The following is a 23,187-nucleotide window of genomic DNA, read 5'->3' on the forward strand; positions in this document are numbered from 1 at the left end:
GTATCTACTATCACCGGTATAGTTTGCAGCCAGTAGGGTCCCCATAAACATAGCAGGGCTTGCTGTGACAGCGCGTGGGCGCGTTGATCTACGATGCGGACGCCATAGTTTTCTAATGACTCAATACTATATAAACTGTATAAAGTTTTTGGGGTAAATTTAATCCATGTAAAAAATGCGAAAGTAAAAAGGGTTTGTATATTGTAATATTGTAAAGGCTTAGCTGCCAAAAGAGAATGTTTTGTAATTCATTACTACCACAGAAGTCCAGAACTGTAATTTCTTATTCTGACTTGACCCTGTAATTGAAACATCCACATATTATATCAGGAATATTATAAATTTTCCTTATTAAACTTTCATGGTATCATAGCATCTACTGATAGAATTATCAATGTTATGTTTTAAACTTAATAAAACAAATACAGTCATTATGCAATACCCTTAAAATAAACCTGATATGACTTTCAGTCAGAAACAAAAGAGTGTATGTGTATATTTTCCAAAGGACAGGATAGTCATCTAGTCATTTACGTAAGATCTACCTGCACTTTTGTAAACAATAATATATTCCACCCTAAGTCTGTACATAGTACATGTAAAATACAACTATCTTCACATATCGTTAGCTAATTATCATACTATATGATTATATACACATACGTAACTAGCAATTACCACAATCGCATCAAAACTTGATTTTCACAATAGCTAATTCTGTTATAACCATAAGACGCACCGTAGACTTCCAAAATGAAGATTTATGTCTAACACAAAATTAAATGCCTTAACCACAATGTATTGCAGTGTAAGTACCGGGCCCCTACATGACAAATACCTCGCCAAGATAGGGAGAGAAATCTTGCTTAATTTAACTAATGGACTGTATTATATTATTATGAGAAATAATATGAGCCGCGCACCTACGTGAGTTGTAAATGTACTGATAAAACTGACAGCGTTTAATATTTGTTTTTTTTTTTATATAGATATATAAATAAATTTTGGTTTGATTATCCTAATATAATATTATAAATACGAAAGTTTATAAGTATGGATGTTTGTTACTCTTACACACAAAAACTACTTAACGGGTTTTGATGAAACTTTACAGTAATATAGATTATGCATCAAAATAACATGTAGGCTTCAAATTTGGCATCAGAAATATGGGATCACATAGATGACTTTCTGCAATTGTACTTTAGTAAGTCTTTCTATGTAAAAACTACTACTATAAGATTTCTACTATGAGGTTTTAAAGTTGTAAATAATTGAATAATTTCATTGAAATAAATAACAAGAGTAATATAATTAGATTAGTGGCTCCCAATGGTATTTAGAAATGGTTTCTAAAATTTTTCCATCAAGCTTATTTGAACTGTGATCGTTACGCACATAATTCAATATGGAGGAGCACGCGACCACATGAGACGAACGACTCTCTTGTGTACAACTAATGACATTCTACCACACATACAGATATACCTACCGATTGTATATACAATATATTAACAACTAAGTGATAAATGTAGTGTTTGGTGATTATCCATGTTTGTGAGGATACTTACATCATGATAACAAATCATTATAAACTACTGCTGGATACAGATTGCTACACTGCATACATATAAATATTAAGTTTCTATGTCTATACCTAATGATTTAACAGATTCTTTGTTTACGTAATCCTATACCTATATAGAGCAATCAGGTATAATCTTCACAACTCATACATTTAAAATAGTTTATTTATAAATTAAAAACTACCACTAAATCTCTGTAATACTCCTCAACTTACAAAATAAATAAATCGGGTGTTATTTTCTATTTTAACAAGATATTATCATCAATTTTATTAATGTGATTTGAAGTAACAATCTAACGGATATCACCTGATAGTAAAAGGTAAGCGTTACCTATATACATGAACAGCCCTACGATCATCACGTTATCATGTGACGCTCGTGATACTCATGATATTACATGTACTAAGACATGATGCCTCTTATTTACAAAAGTATTATATACTTTTATTTTTAAACTTTCGTGCTTAATATAAATAAAATATTAACAAATAAAATTTTAAATATATACACCTAAAACACAATTAAAGAAAACATACAACGTTCCCTTTTGTTATCTAAAACAATAAATAACAAAAGATCCAATTTAATTGTGTAATTACATTCTCGCGATTTATTGAATTAATCATGATACATTTATCATTTGGGTAGCACGGTATTCGAAGGAACATTATTTAAAAGCTATAAAAATCGCATACATTATCAATACTTTTTAATGAACAGTAAAATGGATGTAACTGACATCATGTTGTTTTTAGGAGGAAATACACATAAAAATTTGCAGATTCTGGCAGTATCTTCTAATAACGGTAATGTGAATATCATGTCTATTTTTATACAATATACGCGAGTATTTCCTGTATTTTTATATCTTATACAAATTCTATGTTCAAACCACACATTTGTAGGTAAATGTTATCTGTCTTTTACCTGAAAGGAGAGGTCTTTTGTGGTAAGCAGAATAAAAGATTTGTTTAAAGTTTTTATCTTTACCTACTTTTGATTTTTTATATAATTAATTCTTCTCATAAATTCGAAGACAATTACTTTTCTCCCAGATAATGTATAATCTCTTTATAATACTAAATCGGTCTAGTTACGGCTACGGTACTAAGTAATGGTCATTATTTTGATATACATATCTATCTTACCAATTTCTAAACGCGAACGGTTTTGGGGATGTATGGATTTTTATTATCCAAATATATTAGAAGTAGGTATCCGAATGAAATTTAGTACGCAGATAGATCCAATATCCAATCTCAAGTCTCAATCAATCATATCTAATATGGATATCACATCCTTAACATATCGCGTACCTACAATATACCGAGGTTCACGTAGGTCGCGCCCTAAAATAGAATATAGGTACTTAGTATAATTGACTCTTATAGAGTAACTTAACTTGACTCATTTATCAACGTAAAGCATATACGGTAGAGACTAATAACTTAAAATTTTGAATATAAGTACGTTTTATAACATCACTTCGAAGTGATAACTAGTAAAAAGTATATACCAAAGTTCCCACGGAATCAAGAGATAGGTGACAGAGCCGAGTTAGCTGCTATTTTTAAAGTTGACGACTGGAGGTGAATAATTTTTATATACACAAAAGTCGGCTATAAACAAAAGTCTCGTATTGTAAGAATCGGCCACGCTCGCGAGAGGGTGGAACCACCCTCTACAAAATTATGTACGACGAACTGGGACTAATATATCAAGGGGAGGACGTGCTAGACTAAGGAGACTGGGTATTATGGGGTGGGCCGGTGGAATACTTAAGAACCCCGGTGACACCCCATTAAAACACACGTACTGCATTTTTGGCCAGACGTTTTAATTTGTCGCCATGTGATTTCGATCTCGCATTTTTTAAATCTACCAATTTATTATTAGAATTGACAGAAAAAAATAATATGGATTTTTATGTAGTCATTATTTACGTTTTATGTATTAAAGATGAATATACAATTTTATGCTAATTAATACATGGTACTAAAATTTCATCTACCTAATTAAAATTTTAATTAATGTTTGAAAGTAATTAGTTACCACTTGCACTGTTTTAGTAAATTCATGAATATTTAATTTAATTATTTAATATAAAGAGTCAACCTATTGTGTGAACATTAATTAAGTAGGTAGATACCTATACATTCGTATCTTTATTAGTCGCAAGATTTTTCTTTGATAGGCAGTGTTTTGGAAACCAAGTACGGTAAAGAACTTGGTGGAAGCTAACTTTAATGTTTAAATACATATAATTATGTTTAAATAATACGTCAGTTGATGAAATATCTGATAAATTGTGTTGTAAATATTTATTAATCCATCATCAATACATAAATCGACCTACTTTCAAGCTAAGTCATACCTACCTACCTAAGTTTACGCCATGCATATAGAATGTTACTGTAATGACTAGTTAAAATTTAAATCAGAAGTATAGTAACTTCCTATAATTATTTGCGCATAATTTGTTGGTATTCACACGTGTAAATATTTCAACATAAATATTACATTGCGTCCCGATGCAACTTAAACGATTGCAACCGACCGATATTAATACCGAAACGAGGCGTGAAACACGCGGTGTTCCTAGGACGCATCCGGAATCATAATTCCAAAATAACTTCCATCCGTTCCCTCCCCCGGCCACCGCAACACCCTCCGACCCTGCTTCCCGCACTTTTTTTGGATAAACTGGAATCCCCGTCCCACCGTTAATTCCCAAGATAGACATAATTTGGAATTGGATCCATCTATCCTGCGTGCCTACGAACAAAAATAAGTTAGTCCGCGCCTGTACACGCCCGATTTGCGGGAGCGAAAACAAATCCAACGTTGGTTTTTGTGCAAACATCTAATATCAAATTTACACATAATTTACACACAAATAAAAATAATATTTAACAAATCAATAACAATATTTTTTCAAGAATAGTTCAGACTGATCAGCATTCGTACTATAGGTATAGATTAAACATGGCACTGATGTTTGAATTCCAAGACCATTCGGAAGAGAAGGCAGTTTATTAAACCATTAAGGTACTGAAATTCTCGAATACTTCATAAAATTGCTCATATCACTCGTAAATAAAAACGAAGTAAATGTTTTCAGCGTGATGTTTGAATAACGTAAGATTTCTCTGTAATCTCTGAAATATACGCGGCTATAATTTACCAGAATCTAAAGAATTTTATGAATGGAACCGCAGATTTATAAAACGTAAAAAGACCAACTATAACCATCAAACAATTCATTTTACGAGCGATCCTTACGCTTAACAGGTCATAAAACGAGTCATAAACATGGGCGTCCATTCACGAATACTCTACTCGGTGTTTACTTACTGTTTTAAATGCAAATACGCATAATGCTGGCCAGTCATGTGACTTTTTGATGTTATATGAAGGATTTTGAACCGTATGTGTTTTTGTTAAGATGGTTCGAGAAACCAATTTCGCGTAAGCACACAAAAGAGACCGTGACGTTGTACAGACATCGGAAAGATAAAGTATATGCGAGTTTTTTATTTCACCTTTGACACTTTAATCCAATTTGTTTCCTTGTATCCGACCCCGGGGATAAGGGAAGAATATTTCCCTTATAATTGTTATTTTTGAATTTAAAATTTTCTTATTTATAACTCGATTGTTCCCTAGTGAATTTTTTGTTTATACACACGATATAAATTTTTCAAGCTGCACACTTACAGGTTATTATAATTATGTACTATCGTAATCTGATTAGGTATAGGTATTATAAATTATACGTAGATAAACATATTCTATTTACCCATATACCCAGTATTGTAGTTTTTATTTATTTACCCATCAACGACGATTGGTAAATAAATAACGATTGTAACGAATTCCTACAATTACAATTAAAGTTGAATTCGTACCACGTATAATAAGTGGGTATAAAAAAATTTCATGTACAGTTTCATTAAACATCAACTGTCAATTCAATAGCTACATAACTTAATATTATTCTAATATAATTATTAAATATTAACATAAAAGAAGAAAGTTTTATAATAGTAGCGGATTTAATTATACGATATAATAAATTCAAACGGAACCCAAATATTAGTAGGGCCAAAGTTAACCCATAAGTGGCCGTGATGGCCCCGAGGTTGGCCTAGCGATTCTTTTTATAGCTAACTAAGAAAATTGGCTCGTTAATCTTAAAGATAAATGTCCAGCCAGTATTCGGGCCATCTTATCAGAACATGGAATGAATGGAAGTGTGGATACCTACTGCTTTATCACTAACGTTAACCAATAAAGAATCTTTATTATTGTTGGGGGTCCTTTGTAGATTTCCTTCTTGTGTTGCTGATTTAAAGAGTTTGATTCGTACGAGTATGTATGAGAAAATTGTGCTCACATACATATGCTTGTTTGTCATATGTATAATATATGTGTATATATCCCTGTTGAAATTTATGAAATATTATAATTAAATAATAATTGTATAAATGTATATTTATACAGTTTATGATTGCATTTCCAGCGTTGATATTATGTAGGACCTTTTGTCTGTAGATATTAATAATATTATAGTATTATTTATAAATTTATAATGTACCTAATATGGATAATTTTACAAGACATGATATAGAATTACCTACCTACAGCAGTTTCACTTAAACCAAACGGTTACTAAGCATATTACAAGAAAATCACTTAACAGTATAGTATTATTTAAACGCCTACACAAAATGAACTGCATAACATCTACTTTTACATTAAAATATGAGTTTAATATTAAATAAATCAGTTATGCACGTAGTTCCACAATCATCAATTTCTCGGTACAACAATGTTAGTGATGTACAGACAGACACCTAATGATGGATCTAGGAGAGCCTGAGGCTGGGTCGTGGATCACGGAGTGTCGAGAATGTCGATAGGCTAATAGACAGCCTACTGACACTGCCCATGACACAACAGGCCAATGTGACACAAATTATGTTCCATTATAGAATACCTAATAAAATACTAACATTTTTTTATGTATTACATAAGTTAATTAATATTGGCCAATAAATGGCTGTATATCTACTTACTTAATACACATATGTTGGCAAGGTCAGATAGATTGGAACTAAGCACTAAAACAGAAAAATATTTCTCTACTTAAACTACGGCATGATGTACCATTGATGTAATTAAATGATAGGTAAACATGAAACATGCCACAATTCCAATTTGGATGCAACAGAATAATAAATCTATTTCTATAATTGTACGATAACAGAGTTCCTTCATTATAATATTATACAGTAATTACCTCATGTTATTCTCAATAATTGATATTTAATTGTCCGTTAAGACATTAAGATTGAAGAAACAAAAATAATACCTCACTAAAACAGAAACAGGGTCATATGTCACACACCATTACCTACTGCATTTTATTGATAAATTTTAATATATTTATCACAATCCATTCTAATTTGATACCATTTGACATCATTAAAATTTTTACATGTCATTTTAAAATAATGAGTTACGAATTAATGATACTTATGCTGAAAGATACGAAAACTAACTAAACAGAATAAGTAGTTATATAACATGCTATCAGAAGGGGGCTAGATAACTTAACAAAAGAACAAGAAATATAATACTAACTACTACACTAGTCTACTATTCATCTTCAAGTTAATTCCTTAGGGTAATAGCAGACAATGCTCAGACTTAAAACATTGTTCCTGAGAGAGACATTAGTTAATTCTAAGAGCTGTTACATATTACTGTATGATATATGATGCTTATAAATCTTTTGAATAATGCTTACACGTCGTTTAAATTACATATAAACTAGTTTTAGTTCTCAGAAAATAATTAATTAGCAAGTTAAAAAATACTCATAAAATTACAAACATCATCGAATACACTGACTATGTTTTATCTGTAGAAATAGAAAACCTAACATATAGAATACGCTACAATTTCCCAATGAATAAACAGGTATGGTCGTCCGTTGACAAAAACACCTACCTTCTTGGCTCTATGTAGGTATATAAAATAATAAAACAACATGTTATAGGTTTGGATAATAAGATGTTAAAAAGAAAGTACATATATTAAATAAAAAAAAACGAGGAAATGAGATAGCAAATCGTGAAGAACTGCGGGCATGTTAAAGCACAAATTGTAGCGAATAAGATATATCTAAATGATCTACTAGGCCCTTAGCTGGTCTATCAGCAGATGATACATAAATAAACTTTTGTTAGGTATAAATGTGAAATATTAAGAGGACCAATTCAAAACAGAGTTATTAATATTATTTCTATAATTATGTGTTTTCCATTCTTGAACAAGTAAACCAAATTATCTAACAATTGTTATACAAAAATATAATTAAAATGTTTTAATGAACACTGACAATCAATTTTAGTTTAATGTATCTGAAATGCCAGTATGATTAAATCAGCTTTCAAATTAAAAAATCGCATTTGCCAGTGCCAGCCAGTGCCTTCGATGTGGACATATAGAGTAACATAATTATAATTTTGCTTTTTGTGTCGGGGCTGAAAAAAATGTTGCTTAAATACTACATGGTGTAATATGTTCCGAAATGACGGTGTGTGCATACGTCAACGTTGTATCAGAAAACATAAAACAATCCGACAAAACGTCTCCATCGACATTGTCTGTCCTTATCACACATATTCATCAGCCGCGCATTCAGGAGAAGAACAAACAGTAATTGTATGCAATGAAACATGTCGAATACCTTGTTAATCTCACAGAGAAGCCGACACGACGTCCGCATTTCAAAGGTGTTATGCCAATAACAAAAATGGCCGTAATGTCGTTGAAATAACACATAATCATTTAAACACCCCGTTTAGTGTGCCGCTTGAGTTAAGTCAATTTTAATTAGGGTTGCCACCAGTATAGAGTTTGCAGTTTGGAGGACGTCCTATGTGCGTGGGTCTATTTCAGACTGTTCTGTTTAGTTTCATCACATGCAATTTCGTCTCATCTGTCCTATTTTATTATTTTCTCAAGTGAATTTTTTTTTTATATTAGTATATAATTGTTTTGAAATATATTTTTATCAGGTATACCTACAAATGATCGTGACAGCTAATACAAATAAAAGTCAATTAAAATCTGAGAACAGCAAAGGTTTTTTCTAAGATATATGATAAATATAATCTATCGTTGCTGAAATAATGAAACAAATATGTTATACTAACATTAAAATACACTAAAATTTACTTTGTATATAAAACAGTTTTATATTATTCACATGTATATTTTATATGCATAAATCTATGTCATCAAATTTTGTTTTCAATAATTTTGCTTATTTATATGGTATTTATTCCACTGGGAAAATACGAATGAGTAGTGGGCTAGTAAGGCGATAAATCGTGTCGATGTTGCGACGTGTCGCGCGTCGGGTTAAAAGCTCGATAACCGAGACGGGCACACACCTACCCAGGCCAACAATAACCTCTCGCTTTGTTTTATTTCTGTACGTTCCGACGCGGCCCGACCAGATATCCGCCAAGTATTTTATGCATAAAAATATCGATATATAATTGCTTCATTACGTCCCTGTGTTGGTGAGTAAAATATGTGGGAGTTGCACACAGGTGGTTCCATTTATTTCGCATTTTTTTATCTGAAACTTGTATTATTATTTTACTAAACTCTCGTGTTTCATAGCTCAAAATGTGTTTTGATTAGATAGTTGATAGAGATAGAGACTGATAAAATTTATTTTGGATACGCAATAATTCATAGGTAGACGACATACTGCACCCCCTTAAGTAATAGGTTAATGGCAAGGTAATAATAACATAATAATTCATGCGTATCACTGTTACAAATACATTAAAAAACAAAATTCTATAAATGATAGTTACAAACGGGACTTTTTTCGATTTAAATAAATGTTGGCTACTTATCCGCTTGAGTTACGTTTCCACATTATTAGACGGATAGAATCATGAATAAATTATTTCATAATAGATTATAATTTATGCTTCGGTCGTATTCTAATCTAGGCAAATGAAACGATTGATTGTTGAAGGTAAACAAGTATCAGAATGTGGTAATTGCTTGGTTATTGGATTCCGCGAGTTTTCTAATGACGTGGTAGCTACCTACCGCGTCATTTTCATTATTTGCATAATAAATTTAATAATAATTGTTCGATTAATAACTAATTGTAATTTATAAAAATAATCGACAATTGTTCGGTAATTAAGTCGAAGAAAAATTGTTTTAAATTCTGTGTATGTTGAAACAACCTGTATGTGCACTCAGACAGTCGAGTTCTCTGGTGTCTGTCGAGTTCGTAGTGTCGCTATCGTTGTATCGGCTGTGCCACGCCGTTTGCTTTATGGTGCCAGCTTCGGTGTAATATTTCATGGGGATCGCACGCCATGATTCATTCCAAGGCACTTTTTAACTTTTCAAACATACCTGTAATGAAGGTGGAAGGCACATAATAGAATATTAAAAATTTAACGTGCGAGAATTTTATTATTCATTTTTTCAATTACCAGTTTTGCACAGTATATGTCTTGTTGTTTTATGCAAGTTTACACTCGATAGTAAACGTTTCGAATTAATTAAATGTATTTTGTAAAATGGCATTCATTAACGTGTTTAACGAAGAAAAAGGTATTGTTAAGAATTACTACATGTCGTAGCTTGAAGGCTTGAAATTAAACGGGCGGGCGCGCCTGCGCCGCTTGTCAGTTATAATTGGCTGAACTTGTCGACCGACTCGTAGCAATTTTTTTTTACTTTTTCTCCCTGTGCCGGCATTACTCTTCGTCTCCCACGAGAGACATAAATTGTGAGCATAGAGGCCGTACAACAAGGAATGATGTGACGTATGAATACATGTTGTTTTATTAAAATTCAAATTTCGAATGGAATTTTTAACGGGTACGGATCAAATAACAAAATTTTTGTGAGGTCGATTTCAGTAGGACAGAAATACTATATGCATATATGTATGGAAAGTTATGTTTACCAATTGAAAATATTAATTATTTCTTTGAGTATATCTAGTGATAGAGTTTAAAATCGGATGCATTCGAGACATAATACAGAATTCAATTGATACACTAAAAAGGTGCTGCTTTATTCATTGCAACTAACACCGGCAGCTGGCTTACATAATTCATACATAATCTCTTTGCGTATCGATACAATTGTGACATATGTTGAATTCTATTTTGTATGCCATTGTTTTTCACCTCTGAATATTTTACCTATTTGACAGATTTCATATTGCTGTAATCAGTAGTTCTTACTGTATTTAAATATTTAACTCTTTCGCCGACGTTTATAAGCCACTATAATTATGAATATTCCTACTTAACTATTTCTCTTACTATTCTTAGTCGTACGAAATTCTTGCATCTTATCTTAAGATAAATAGTCTTTATATCTTTCCTTTCGCAAATTAAGCGGAAAAAAACTGCATCTAATAAATTATACATGAAGCTATTTACGAGCTCATTATCTTGGTTAAGTTTTCGGGTGACTCCATTACGTCTTTCTTTCTTCTTTCTTTACCGTTTTAGTTTCATAATCGACTCTTTTTTTAACTATTCCAATTTAGGAATAGGTACTAACGTCTACTTATTTTCATACCCATTATCAAGCACCAGTACCAAATAAAAAAATAATCATCTAAATAGGTTAATATACAATAAAAGTTCTAAGAAATAAAAAATAAATATATGAAAATGAAATACAGTCGAATTGAGAACGCTCACCTTTTTTGAAGTTGTTGATAAGTTTCTTGTAGCATGCTTTAGTTTTTAGAATACGAGTACGTACGTAATATATTTTTTGTTATTTTAAAATTAATCTTTATTCATTACTTAAATATAACACAGGTAAGAAATAAAAAATTGCCCTTAACTTAATGTCGTTAACGTTATTTTTTTCGTTTTTTCAAACGACACCGCTGCACTTTTCTTAACCGCAATTACACGCTTTTGTCACTTCTGTTTGTTTTACTGTAGTTATCTAAAGTTTAGTTTTCAGTTAGTTACTGCCTGCAATTATTTAGCCGTCGTGGTTTTAATGAGGATTCTTTGTTCGCCGACTAATTGTTGAGCGGTTCTCCTTAGGTGCTTTTTAATTAACGTTTATTTTCCGTTATAACAAAAAGCATAATAAAAATATAATGTATATACATAAAAAATGTTTTAAACTGTGAGTTTAGGTTATGATATAAATGAAATTATTACATACCTACTATATTACATAATGTTACTAGTTTATCTGCAATTTTGGTCACGAGTCCGATTGAGTTACTTGGATAACATTTTGCATTTATAGTTATCCATATTGATTTGGAAGTATATATAGAAAGATATATGTAATGTAGTTTGAACTCCACTACATACATATATTTTTCCTAAAATTTTAATATTAAAGCCTACTAGGCTTTAATATTTTTCACCTCTTGACTCAATCAGTAGTAATATTTGACTACTGATTGAGTCAAGAGGTAACAAACTTATAAACAAATAAAGTTATGTATAGTAGTAATGATAACGTTAGAAGTTAAAATAATTTTACTAATATAATGAAAACACCTTTATCGTGTTTTGTATGCAATAAATCGTTCATTGTTAATTAAGTGGTATGTTATAATTATAAATCATTCGTTAGTTATTGCTCCTATGCTTATAAATGTTTGTACGTCGGTCCTTTGTAGTAACCGTAGCTACACAAGTATCTATTGTAATAAGCATGAGCACGGTTTGTTTGTTTAATTATTAATAGTACAGTCACGCGCAATTATAGATTTATAAGCACAACGATACTACATTACACTCAGTAATGTAACTTATAGAAAAAACTACTGTGTATTTATATATATATATATGTACTAAGTGATATAAAGTCGGCGAAAACATCAATTAATATTTTATCAGGTTTTTATATTTATTCATTATATTTATAGATTATCTTGTGTTTTGTATATACCTACAGAATATAATATATATCTATATATCTCTGTATGTTCACGATAATCTGAAAAACGACTCCTGAGGAAGGTTTAGGTGTCTAATTCGTTAAGAGTTTTGTGTAATATTTGAAATATCCATACTAAAGCCAGGGAGGTAGTCCAGAATAATTATTTATGGTATTTGAGGTAGAATTTATTACATAGAACATATTTGTATTTAATTGAGATAGGTACTTCATATTTCTACAGGACTGTACAAGAGATTGTAAATAGATATCTATACTTTTTTATAATAATCACTATACCTATTTATTTTCTTATATTTTTATAGTAATATAAGTGGTAATCTTTAAACAACAAAAATAAATAAAATAGTGTTGCATACACTTGAAAAGTATATATTGTATCATTCGTGAAAATTTATAGAAATTTTGAAATTCTCTCGAGTGGAAATAAATATTTTATTATTTTAGAAAATACCCAAGACAAATATTTATTTAGAAACCGCAATCACTGGCTTGCACACATAATTATAATTGATTATATGACAACACTGCGTTGTCAACGCAATGGGTAGCTTATCATATCACACGCACGACCTCACATAACCTCTGACTGATTTGCACTACGATAAGACACCAGTATAACTTGAGCCCACTTGTATTGAAACAGTTAGTATGGAATGTATACCAAGATGTAGTGTTCGTTATGGAGCTCATGCTGAAATGGTAGTTTGATAATAACAACTTAGGAATTGTGACAGATGCATTGACGGACGTAATCATTGATTGACGTTTTATTGTTGAATCTTAATTGCTGTGACATAAGTTGCAAATTTATACCAAATATAGACGTAGATTAATTATAGGACGGTATTTTAAAATGTTACCCCAATACGTTAAATGTAATAAACTTTTTTAGCTACCTATTATTTAAATCTTTTATTTTTACTTTCGAAGCTATTTTCTTAATTTGAGATTAGAATAGTAGACAGTAACAAAATATTGAAATAAATTTTAAAATGGGTATATATGAGCTATTTGTTAAAATTAATAAGAGAATCTGTGTGATAAGTAATTGTGTGCTTTTGTAATTGACGGTAACAACACGGTATTCTACGATTTTATGGTCACGAGCATATAATGTTACAGAAGCAAAATACGCTTGTATGGAGATGCATTTTTATTTTCCTTGGAGGGTAAACGTAATGTCGTGCGCGACTATTGGTAGAATTGTGGACATCCACTGCAATTTTGTACGGTAAATTAAAAACGCTTATTCAATAATAGGCAGAGAAGATTGCAGATATTCCAAGTAAAAATCATATAAATAGGTCTAAAATATGAATTAAAATAAGATTTTTTTTCGTAAATTATTTTGGGTACATTACAAGATGTTATGGAAAACATGACCCTTACAATATCTGCTTACATAAAGCGTTAAAATAATAGTCTTTAAGTATTTAACTGGTACTTGTGTATTCTCCACCATCATTTAATTATTTATATTATTATTGTATTTTATTATTATCATATTAAATTGTATGTTTATTTAAATGACTTCAGGTGCTCAAAAACTCTGTAAAAATATATTTATACTTACGATATTAAATAAATAATGTATTATTATAATTAACGATGTCATTAAGTAAAATGCAATTAAAGTACCTACCTACCTACTACACCTAATAATCTATCTTTTCTTTTGAACTTTTATTTATGTTACCAATATGGACACTATATTACATTATAAAATACTATAGCTAAATTAATTTCAAAAGCTAAGTAAAAATGTGTCATTGTCAATAAATATGTATTATACCTGTTATTCCCCACATACTACTAGAATCATAAATATATAATTATTATGCCTACTCTACTTCAAGTTTACGATATAATAATATTAATTGCTTAATTTGATCTGCAATTTTAGCCTATTACTAGATACGCCCTACGGCGTAGTGTTTAGGCAATTACCTAGGTACACTATAGACAAGGCCTATAATTATACCTATACGTATATAATATGTCTTACTTACATACAATGGGCGGTAAATAAACGGGTTATTATTTATTAGTAAATGAAATTCAGAACTCATTATAGGGTGGTTGAGATATTAACAGTAATTGTTTTAAATAGGCCAATTGCATTCAATTTTCATATCAAACTGCTAACTCAAAGATAATTTATTATGTAACTGCATTAGACTCTATTCTATGAATTATAATTTATAGCTCTCTTTCGTTTCCCGGAATACCTAACCAATAGATTTTGTACTGTAATGTACTGATAATATTGTAAATAAACTACACTACTATATTAAATATTAAATCAGTTTAAGCCACTATTTTTAAAATGGATTTTATTTAGATGGTGTTTGGATATTGTCACCTTCTTATCTTCATTAAGGTTCGACACAACATATATTTGCTTTTCAGAACTTGTTTCAGTAATACATTTATTATGGTATTTATAGTATTTCACAAATTTTAGTAATTGCTGACTGCTATCTATGTCTATACAAATTTAGTACAGTAATCTTAACCAAATTCCTATAGATACAGGTAAGTCGTAATTGGTATTGTAATATTTGTAAATACAATAAATTACATATGAATTTCATATATAAAGTCAGTAAAAGTCTATAAAGTAGAACAACCCTAAAGTATTGTTTATGATTTTTATCTAATTAGACGCACGTCTTGCAATTCAAAGATCCGAAGTCCCATTTCGAGTGGATCAGATAAAGTTATAAAAAAGCCAATTTAAATTCAACGTAAACGTATCTTTAGCTAACTTCCCCGATTCGTCACGTTTCCCCACAATAAATCTTTGCGTACCCCCTAGTACAGCATAAATAAGGTGGATCTTGTTAAAAACTTGCGGAAAAAAACGTAAGCGTTTTCCGCCATTTTTAAAACCGAGACGTTCCCCTTAAGGCTTTCGCGGTTTCATAAATATGCAGATATGCGTTCACCTGAGCTAAACCGGCCAAATTTAGACTACCAATTTATCGTAATAGAAATATTGTAAATACGGATACATTCTGCGTTAAATAGATTTGTGGGTTGGCGTGCTTTCGCATAAGTAGCTTTAAGGACCCCTCAGTTTACTTGTGTACGTAGGGCCTTAGTAAACCTCCTATCTGATAATGACAGGCAACAAAATACAGGTGGAATTAATAAAATTACGTTAAATTTATTATATTTTTATCGTAAATTTTTACCTATTGTTTATATTTTTAAACTAACAATATATAAATAATATACTAAGTGATTTTATTTCGATTAAATATGTCAATTTTCAATGTTTAATAACTTTAACTCCAAAGCAGAGAAAATTAGTGAAGTATGTAGTAATGAAAGTTTGATTTATGAATGGAAACTAGAAATCTGTTATGGTATTTCTGGATGTTATAGAAAATCAACAAATCAAATCAAAAAAATATCCCTTTACAATAAAATATGAGACTATTTTTTTATATTTTCCCTTACAAATCTGAACAGGTGCAGCTAGCATATTTATAAAGACACATTAGCATTAGTGTTTACTTATAAATTGTCAAATTTCCCATTAAAGACCTCTGTTATGTAATAACGATATCATTATCAAAACATAAATGTTGAAATAAGAGAAAAAAACATGCAAAGTTCTGATCTTTACACCTACAGATTGATAAGACACACCCAATAACTTTATTATATAATAATGATATAATAAAATGTTAATAAGTGCCATTATTATAGAGTTTGTTTAAATAGTGTGTTTATTAATTGAAATAAATTTATGCGAGTTTGAGGTTGTCAGTTGCTAAAACATGCGATAAGGACGCGTTCATTACTCATTAATTACTCAACGTTAACATGAAAGATAGTGTTATCTGACGTGTTTGTCTTCCTTGCTTAACCTACATACTTATAAATACTGCATACATGTTATTTTTATTTCTTATTACGTGAATTGAATTAACAAAAGGCATGTCTGTCAAACTATTGATCAAGTTTAGAGCGCTATTTTAGTTATGAATTGATTCTCCATACGTGTAACTAAATCTTTTTAGGTTATCTACTTATATGTATGGTAATATAAATTAATGTAATGAAAATGTACGTATATTTATACATTGTGTACCACATAACTAATATAAATGCCTACATAAATACATTTTTTTTGTAAACACATATAATATATACAGAAAATACCCAGATTGATACAAACAATCATACATATGTATGAACAGTGCGAGGAATTGAACCCGCGTTCATCGGAATTCAGACGGTGTGCAAAACTTTATAAAGGTTATTCAAGATACAATAGTAAGGCTCTAAATTTTTTATGACATGATAATGAATATTGGGTTCATTAAGGATAAGATGCAATATGATATTTATAACATGACAATTACTATTTTTATACCCTCTTATACCTATTTCTTTCACTATCTCTATATCAGCTTTGGAATAAAATGAAGTGCCGACCCAAATTCATTGAAAATGGCCTGTTGTATATAAGAACTTTATATGGCTTTTAATATGGGACGTAATGACTATACTAATACAAATACTGTATAAAACAGATTGTATAAGCAGTGTTTAATTCTCGCGGATGAATGGCGTCTGACTACGCAAAACTTGGAAATTATCCAACTGAGATAGTGTGACTGTACCGCTACTAAAGCTCTCGTGATCAATTATAGAATACAATACTTAAATACAGTGCCGAGTACTTCAATATATACCAAAGTTTTAATTAATTTCACTTGAAGTCACAAAACAGTCAAATCTATCATCAACAGCAATAATTTGATTCCTTGATAGATTTGGAAGAAGTAAAAATGCAATTATGTCCAGTTTGGGGCCCTTTATTAGTTTCATTATCATTTCATCATTATTATTCGATCATTTCTTGACCAGCAGATTTTAATCAGTCATTTTACCCATAATTATACCTTCTATATATAAAATATGTACGCTCTAAATCTGCTTCTTAACAGTATATTAAATAAAAATATTCTTTTAATAACATTAGCCCCGCCTAACAATGTTACAGAATTATTCATGATTTCGATTTAACCTTGCATATTTCTTTACTTTTCGATCTCCATCAATCAATCGTGCGTGGCCGTTTCAGCGAACGCTTACATTCACCCCTATATCGATCAGCACTCCACACAAAAACCTACTTTATCTAATTCACACATTACATAATTTTAAAAGGCAGGTGTTAAACGCGTATTAAAGCTAACAAACAAGCGTTAAGCTTTGGGTTTCGGCAGACCATAGCTCGGTGGAAATGGGCGAAGATTAGCGGCACGGTACTTGTGAAATTAATGCCCCGTCTAAAGTATCAAGCTTAGGACTTAATTATGATTTACATAGATTTTGTTTATATTAGATTAGTATATATTGCTTACAATGTAGGTACATGTATAAAGTAATTACTTGTAAAATATTATTTTACTGATTACTAGATACTTTTCATTACAATTTGGCTATTTGTGCTGAATTTCAATTACCTCTAAAACATAGTATGTTTGAATTATTTATATTATCTACATTTATGAAAACATTCGGTTATACGCGATTTTATTAAAATATCAATTTTGCCGTTTAGTTAAATGATTCTTTAGAAAAACATCTGTATTGCTACAGAACTGCACAACTTTTTATATCTTATTCTGCTTAAAATTATAAAAAAGAAAAATGTTATGATATTTCTTATCTTATTTATATTCAGCAAAGTTTCATTTCTTTATTTTTTACATAATACGAATCAAAGTTATATATATGAGTAGGTAGGTGTTATATGTAGAACTTACGTATTTTCCCTAATATCAACTAGTTAAGTACGTAATAAGGGTAGGTACGTATATAGGTAGCTACTTATAAGTATGTGTAGTATTTAGTGTAACTGTCATTGCACACTTGGCATTTGGACTAGCTATTTTTCACAGCTTGTTTTTCTAGTTTGTAAGCGACAGTAGCGTGTCTAACGCCATTCCTCAAGAGTATTTCATACACGCCTTTGATTTTATAAAGAGTGTCCAAGTTCTTGTGTGAATTGATTTTACTGAAGTGTTATGAAACTTCTATAGAAATATTTAGAAATCAAGTATAATGTTGTAGATCTTTACTAATTTCAGACGAAAGCTACCTCGTTTGAAAGAACATAAAATATTTTTATCAAAATCCACATAATCACTCCATAATACTCGCGTTGGTATAAATATATACTCCATATTATGCAGTAGATATTGCACTGGCGTGCCAAGTTTTTCTCAGAACCTAATCAATATTGTGTAGAGGTATTGAAAAGCGGGCAGTCGCTAAGTGTATAGCTTCTAAACACGCTAATATACTGCTAAATTCTTATGTATATCGTTTAAAAATGAATTACTCATTGCCTACCTACATTTTTATACTCAGTTTAGTTTTGTATAGGCTTTAAACAAAACTAAATTAGGTTCGTTTTTCATTAAGTAATTGTAAGTAAGTTTTCTCCATTATAATACCAGATCTTATAGCTCCACAGAACCAAATTCCAAAAGATATTTTTTAACTTTTACATTATTTTACTTCATCCACATTTATACGAGTAACTGATTTCATGTATGCATGCCGGTTTCAGAGAATGCAAACTTCTTTTTTACTTGGAATATTTAAAAAGCTGAAGGCTCATGTCACTTCTCAAGTGGTAGCCATCCTCCAAAGGTGATCATAGTACTATATACTTTGACACTTATAGTATTTTTCATTGTGCATTGTTCTTCTTGAGGACTATGCATATCAGACAAAGGTAAGGTAAAGGTAAACTTCGTAAGTGTATATCCAAATTCACTGCAGTATCCCATACGCTTGATTTTGAAACCCTCAATTTACAGAATTTTTTTTACCTATCTATTTTGTCATTATATTGCTTAAAACAACTTTAATCGATTTACGAATTTAGGGACAGCATCCAACACAGAATTTGCAAAAAACATTGCAAAATATGCATTGAAATTGAAAATTACTTTTTGAAATCTGTGACAATAAGTAGTTATGGGTATACCGAACGTATAATGAAACAAACTCTTTAAAATTAAGCCCGCAATTTAGAACGTTCTTGTACTTACTTAGATGTAGTTTGGGCTTGGCACACTTTAGATTACTTGTTTATCCTTTGATAATGTTACTTGCAAACTTTGATAATTTCACTGACGTACCAATCCCGGTCCGGCGCGCGTTTTCGTTAATTCTGCGTACGCCAGCCACCGCTGAATTTGCATTTTGCACGCGTGATAAGTGGCCGGATTACACGGGATTCCCACGAACAGCCTCTGTTTGTACTAAAATAAAGGGCTGTTAAACTTTTTTCATGGTAATTTGGGTCACCTTTAGAAACGTTGTAAATTTGTTTAAGTAGGCTTAAGTCCGGCCCATTTGTTTACATTGCAATTTATATGTTATTACGCTTTTTTATTTAGTTTTCCAATTAATGTATGCTATGTTTTCTCTACTGTTACGATCCTATTGTACTGAAAGTTTAATGTTGAAATGTTTATAGCATCTAGCTCCTTACAGAAGTTTGTTGGAAATCGAGATATTTTTCCATCGCGTGATTAATGCAAGCCACCACAACGCAGTGCCGGCTGACTTCCAAAATTTCCACAGTAAATCTCTGCTTTCGTTTCGCTTCTTTTGTTCGGCTAAGACTTGGCAGCGTATTTTATCTCTGTAATGCAAGCATTGCGTTGAGAGTAAATAGTTAGCAACTATAAATATCATCACATGAATATAATATATCACTAAAGTTATTGTATAAAATTATAATTAGGTAGGACCTCCAGTTTGGTAAATATGATTTTAAAATATCTGCCTATTTAGTTCACATTTCCTAATATATTTAGTCGGCCCTTAACACTAATAGGTTTCCCTTAACATTTATGTTTCAACTAAACTGTACAGTTTCAACCAAACTGCACTTTGGTTGAAAATCTGACCATGATGGTTTTTAAATAAACTGCTGACACCTACCGAGATTGACATTATTGTACTCCAGTCAGTAATTTATTGAACACAGTTATATTAATAATGTGTACGAAATGCAAATGTGTAAAGATGACTATCACCTTAGCTTTTATTTCCCCTAATATGCTATGTCAATTTCTAAATAATTGTAAATGTAATAAACTGTGGTCACGACTAATAAACAATATTGACTCAAATTACATGTCGTTCATCTATGTTAGAAGAATTTGAACATAACAATACTCGAGTATATAACATTTTTATCTGTGATCCGAAACAACTTACTTGCGCGATTGAAAATCAAAACCAAACAAAATTTTGGTTAAGCAAGATGGGTGCTATCATATCACATTGGCCATGAATAACAATGCTTAGGCACCTATATACTTCTCATGTGCGAATTATCAAAAGATGTATTTGGTATTTTTGATGACCAAACATACTTTTCTTTATGAAGTAGGTTATTTTGCGGTTTTATTGACCAATAAAAAAACAATTCAAGTGAGGCTCCAAACTTTTGGAAATGTACGGTACCTAGGTACTTAGGTACTTTATATACCTTAAAATCATATTCAAATCAAATCAAACCTAAAAAGTACCAATTAAATCTGCTTCAGATAAATGTTATTTCTCCCTATCTATTCGATAAAATAAAAGGAAAATAAACAAATAGTACAAACAAAAAAATCCGCAAACAACAAACAAACAAAAACGTTGCAATGAAAACTAAATTCCCGTACGCATTTCTCACTGGTCCAAAGTTTTTTCTATGCAGATGCAGCTATGCATCAGTGTCCTATTTAGGATTCAAAGTCGTTCAATGCAACGTTGAACTTTTACAATATCGCACAATGTGCACTCAAGTTTTATCTCCATCTTTGACTTCAACGGAATTCAGCCAATATTCTAGTTAACTCTGATAAAATGAAGTTAAGGAAATAGTTTTTATGTCGTAACGATACCTACTATTGAGAGTTTTAATTTTAATAAATGTGATCTTATTAAAGATACTGAATTTAGTGCAAATGATAAAAGTATGCATTTCCGTATTAAGACAAAGTACCTACCTATTTAATATTACTAAATGGTAGATGGTGCCTACTAAAGCAGTAATAATTTAAGTTTACGGTATATTTGTACCAAAATAAACATTACAATTGAAATATTTAGGTAGATATGAATCATCTCTAAAAGCAGATATTGGAATATATTAATTTATTTTATAAATAATAAGTGAATATGTTAACCTTTTTATTAAACATACCTAATACAAACTGATGATTTCTCTGATGTTAAAGACGTACCTACCTACTACAACTCTAATATAGGTATTATAATTGAAATGCAATTAATTAATACCATATTATAATAATTTAAACCCAGCGACCTACAATAAAAAAATAACTAAATGATTTAAAATAAAAATATTAGTATAGAAATCTTATAAATAATTTATAATGTTGTAGTAGGTATTAAAGGTGAAAAATAAACCGCATTTTACGCATGCGCCGTGCCGTCGGATGCATAGGTATAAAGCCCGACGGTCGCCAATAATTTTACATTAAAAAATACTAGGAATTATAATTCTACATAACATGTACTTAATATTTATTATGTATAAAAACATTACGGTGAGTGGATTTGTCTATTCGAATATGAATAAAAATAGATTGTGTGAGTAGATACCTAGTGTATTTGTAGTGTTATTTAGATTTTTGACATTATTGTTATAGATTGTAGAATTTCATATGTTACCGTTAAATTAGCTGTAATAATTTTCACTTATACATTACATTAGGAATGTGACATAAACAACTTTATCTAATTTGACATGCTCTTGAATATGCCAGTTCAGTTATGGATAAATTGTTTTTTATGAATAAAATAAGCCATGGTGAGACTGTGTGATATTTCTAATTATCTTTATAATTGTTAATATCTGTTTATATGCATATAAACTAAGAGTGATTACTAAAGATTTCATAATGTTATTGTGTAAATAATTACGTTTTAGTAGATAAAAATCAACAGGTATGTTGCCTCATTATTGACAATTTTAATGAAAAATTATTTTATGGTATTCATACTATTTTACATACATTGTTCAGGTATGCAACTGATTTAATATAAGAAATAAATAAGAAAAGAAAACATTGTCCGTACAGAACTTAGCCTTGTATGGTTAGAGATCCAAAACATTCGTAATTTTCACACAAAAATACTTTAGCAGTAGTAAATTAGTATAAAAAACGAATGAAACACGTATAAATCACTATTTGTGACTGGAATTATGTGTTAAAAGCATTAATAACACGAAAAACTCACAAAAACAATTCTAAAAACACTGAAACACCACTTGAACATTAGTTAGTACAGAGGGCGACCTAGTCGCGTCATTCAATATGGCGATGGGACGCCGTATACCGATTGGCCGACGCGCGCATTGCCGTGAAGTTGGCTCGGGTGTGCAAGCGAGAAAGATTTATGTGATGTTTTGGCGCCGATGAAAGACGGAGAATGTATTGGGACGCGAGTACATTTGTATGCTGCCAGCGTTTAGGACCGGTTTTGTCAGAGGCGTTTACGAAGTGTGCGTATATGCGCACGG

General features: G+C 30.6%; 1 protein-coding gene and 1 long non-coding RNA gene across 3 annotated transcripts in view; one reads left to right on the forward strand and one right to left on the reverse strand.

Annotated features, from left to right (window-relative positions):
- Window positions 1-23,187, forward strand: part of LOC131847913 (homeotic protein ultrabithorax) — a 161,681-nt gene that overhangs the window by 63,245 nt on the left and 75,249 nt on the right. The window lies entirely within an intron of this gene.
- Window positions 19,074-22,940, reverse strand: LOC131847914 (uncharacterized). Its single transcript, XR_009357740.1, has 3 exons — window positions 22,743-22,940; window positions 20,131-20,283; window positions 19,074-19,897 (listed from the first exon to the last, which is right to left on the reverse strand). It is a non-coding gene; the product is annotated as an uncharacterized LOC131847914 (long non-coding RNA).

This window comes from Achroia grisella, unplaced genomic scaffold (assembly GCF_030625045.1).
Source record: "Achroia grisella isolate CSIRO2021 unplaced genomic scaffold, CSIRO_AGI_Agris_v1 utg544, whole genome shotgun sequence".
NCBI lineage: Eukaryota > Metazoa > Arthropoda > Insecta > Lepidoptera > Pyralidae > Achroia > Achroia grisella.